The sequence below is a fragment of the Capsicum annuum genome, chromosome 9 (genome assembly GCF_002878395.1).
Source record: "Capsicum annuum cultivar UCD-10X-F1 chromosome 9, UCD10Xv1.1, whole genome shotgun sequence".
NCBI classification, from domain to species: domain Eukaryota; kingdom Viridiplantae; phylum Streptophyta; class Magnoliopsida; order Solanales; family Solanaceae; genus Capsicum; species Capsicum annuum.
In genome coordinates this window covers 216,076,323-216,079,947 of record NC_061119.1, presented here as the reverse complement: position 1 = coordinate 216,079,947, position 3,625 = coordinate 216,076,323, and positions in this window count along the sequence as shown.

Sequence of the window (3,625 nt, the reverse complement as noted above, 5' to 3'; positions counted from 1 at the left end):
TCGGGGGTGAGCCCAGGGTTCGACGTGCTGTAGGCCAAAAATTAATTAAGGTGTGTCAAGGAGGTTGGGGAGCAACTTAGTGTGGTCCGTTTGGGTTGGCGGGGCTATTTGGGGGGTTAAATAGGTGAAACGGTGTGAACAGAGCATTTTTGGGCAAAATTGATGTGCTATAGCCCACGGTTCTGGGGGTGGGCATGAGATTTAGGAATATTGTGGGCCGAATATTAATCGGGTATATCCAGGGATGCTGAGGAGCATCCTAGTCCAGGCCATTGGGGTGGGTGGGCCCATTTCGAGGTTCAAACAGGCGAAAAATCATGAATGAGGCATTTTCAAGAAAAATCAATGTGCTATTGCCCACGATTTTGAGGGTAGGCCCGAGGTCCAGGCATTTTATCGGTCAAAAATTGATCCGGGTATGCTATGGATGTTGGGGAGTGGCCTAGGATGGGCCATTTGGGTGGGCGGGGCCATTTGGGTAGGAAAACAGATGAAATAGTGCGAACGGGGTATTTTCGGGCAAAATCGGTATGCTATTGTCCACGGTTCCTATGGTGGGTCTGGAGTTTTGGCTTGTTGTAGGTCGAAAATTAATTGAGGCGTGCCGAAGAGGCTGGGGAGCGGCCTAGTATGGGCCGTTTAGGTGGGCGGGACCATTTGGGTGGTCAAACGGGTGAAACGGCACGAATGTGGCATTTTCGAGCAAAATTGGTGTGCTATAGCCCACGATTCTAGGGGTGGGCTCAAGGTCCGGATGTGCTGTTGGTCGAAATTTGATCGGGGCATGCCAGGGAGGCTAGAGAGAGACCTAGTGTGGTCCGTTTCAATATTTGTGGCCATTTGAGTGGGAAAATGGGCAAAACAGCGTGAATAGGGCATTTTCGGGGCAAATCAGTGTGCTATACCCCACAATTCCAAGGGTGGGTTCGGGGTTCGGGGGTGCTGCAGGTCGAAAATCGACCGGGATGTGCCAGGAAAATTGAGAATTATCCCAGTATGGTTCGTTTTAATGTTCGAAGCTATTTGGGTAGACAAATGGGCAAAAAGACGCAAATAAGGCATTTTCAGGCCAAATCGATGTGCTATAGACCACTGTTCTGGGGTGGATCCGAGGTCCAAGCGTGCTATGGGCCAAAAATTTACCGAGGTGTGGTAGGGAGGTTGGAGAGCATCCCAGTGTGGTTTGTTTCAATATTCGAGGCCATTTGAGTGAATAAACAGGCGAAATGGCATGAACAAAGTATTTTCGGGACAAATCAGTGTGCTATAGCTCACGATTTTGGGGGTGGGCTCGGGGTCCGACGTGCTATTGGCTAAAAATAGACTGGGGCGTGCCAGGGAGGTTGGCGATCATCCTTGTGAAGTTCGTTTCAATATTTGAGTTCATTTGGGTGGACAAACGGACGAAGCGGAGGGAATGGGGCATTTTTGGGCCAAATTAGTGTGCTATAGCCCACAGTTCCTGGGGTGGGCCCAAGGTCCGGGCTTTCTGTGGTTTGAAAATCGACTGGGTCATTCCAAGGAGGTTGGGATCATCCCAATGTGGTCCATTTTAATATTCGAGGCCAGCTGTGTGGACGAATGAGAGAAACGGCGTAAATAGGATATTTTTATGCCAAATCGGTGTGCTAGCCCGCGACTCTGGGGTTGGGCTTGAGGTTCGGGTATGGTGTGGGCTAAAAATCAACTGAGGCATGCCAGAGAGCTTGGGGATCGTCCTATTGTGGTCTGTTTTAATATTTGAGGTTATTTGGGTGGACAAACGGGCAAAACGGTGTGAACGAGGCATTTTTGGGCCAAATTGATGTACTATAGTCCACAGTTTTGTGGGTGGGCTCGAGGTCCGAGCGTGCTGTGGGCCAAAAATTGACTGAGGCATGCCAAGGAGGTTGGGGATCATCCCAGTGTGGTTCATTTCAATATTCGAGGCCATTTGAGTGGACAAACGACACGAATAAGGAATTTTTGGGCCAAATCGGAGTGTTATAACCTACGATTTTGTGGGTGGGTCGGGGTCCGGGCATGCTGTGGGTTGAAAATCAACTGGGGCATGCCAGGGAGGTTGAGGATCATCCCAGTGTGGCCCGTTTCAACATTTGAGGCCATTTGAGTGGACAAATGGGCAAAACGGTGTAAATAAGGAGTTTTTAGCCCAAATCAGTGTGCTATAACCCACGGTTTTGTGGGTGGTCCCAAGGTTCGGGCGTGCTATAGGCCAAAAATCAACCGAGGCATGCTTGGGAGGTTGGGGATCGTCCCAGTGTGGTCTGTTTCAATATTCGTGGCCATTTCAATGGACAAATAGGCGAAAGGGCGCGAATGGGGCATTTTCAATCCAAATCGGTGTGCTATAGCTTACGGTTTTAGGGGTGGGCCATGGGTCCGAGTATGCTATAGGTCAAAAATTGACCGAAGACGTGCTAAGGATGTTGGGGATCATTTCAGTATGGATCATTTCAATATTCGGGGCCATTTGGGTGTACAAACGGGCGAAACGGTACGAATGGAGCATATTCGGGCCAAATCGATGTGCTATAGGCCACGGTTCCGTGGCTGGTCCTGGGTTTCGGGAGTGCTGTGTGCCAAAAATTGACCGAGGTGTGCCAAGAAGATTGGGGATCATCCTAGTCTGGTTCATTTTAATATTCGGGGCCATTTGGGTGAACAAACAGGCGAACGGTGCGCATGGGTATTTTCAGGACAAATTGGTGTGCTATAGCCCACAGTTTTGGGGGTGGGCCTTGTGTTCGAGCGTGCCATGGGCCAAAAGTCAACTGAGGCATGCCAGGAGGTTGGGGATCGTCTCATTGTGGACCGTTCCAATATTAAAGGCTATTTGGGTGGACAAATAGGAGAAACAACACGAATTGGGTATTTTCAAGCCAAGTCGATGTGCTATAGCCCACGGTTCCATGGGTGGGCCCGGGTCCAAGCATGTTGTGGGTTGAAAATCGATCGGGGCATGCCAGGAATGTTGGGGATTGTCTCAGAGTGGTCCGTTTAATTTTTCGTGCCCATTTGGGTTGACAAACGGGTGAAACAGCAGGAATGGAGCATTTTTGGACTAAAATGGTGTGTTTTAGCCCACGATTTTGGGGGCAGGCCCGGGGTTGGGGCGTGCTGTGGGCCAAAAATTGATCGGGGCATGCCAGGGAGGTTAGGGATCATCCCATTGTGGTTCGTTTAATTTTTCATGGCCATTTGGGTGGACAAACGGGTGAAATGGCAAAAATGGGGCATTTTCGGGCAAAATCTGTGTGCTATAGCCCACGAATTTAGGGGTGGGCTCGAGGTTCAGGCGTGCTGTGGACCAAAAATTGATCGGGGCATGCCAGAGAGGTTGGGAATCATCCCAGTGTGATCTGTTTAATTTTTCGTGGCCATTTGAGTAGACAAACGGGCGAAACAGCGCGAACAGGATGTTTTCAGGCCAAATCGGGGTGCTATAGCCCACTATTTCTGGGGTGGGCCCATGGTTTGGACATGTTGTGGGCCAAAAATTGATCGGGGTGTATCGGGGAGGTTGGGATCATCCAAGTGTAGTTCGTTTAAGTTTTTGTGGCCATTTGGGTGGAAAAACGAGCGAAACTATGCGAACGGGGCATTTTTGGGCAAAATCAGTGTG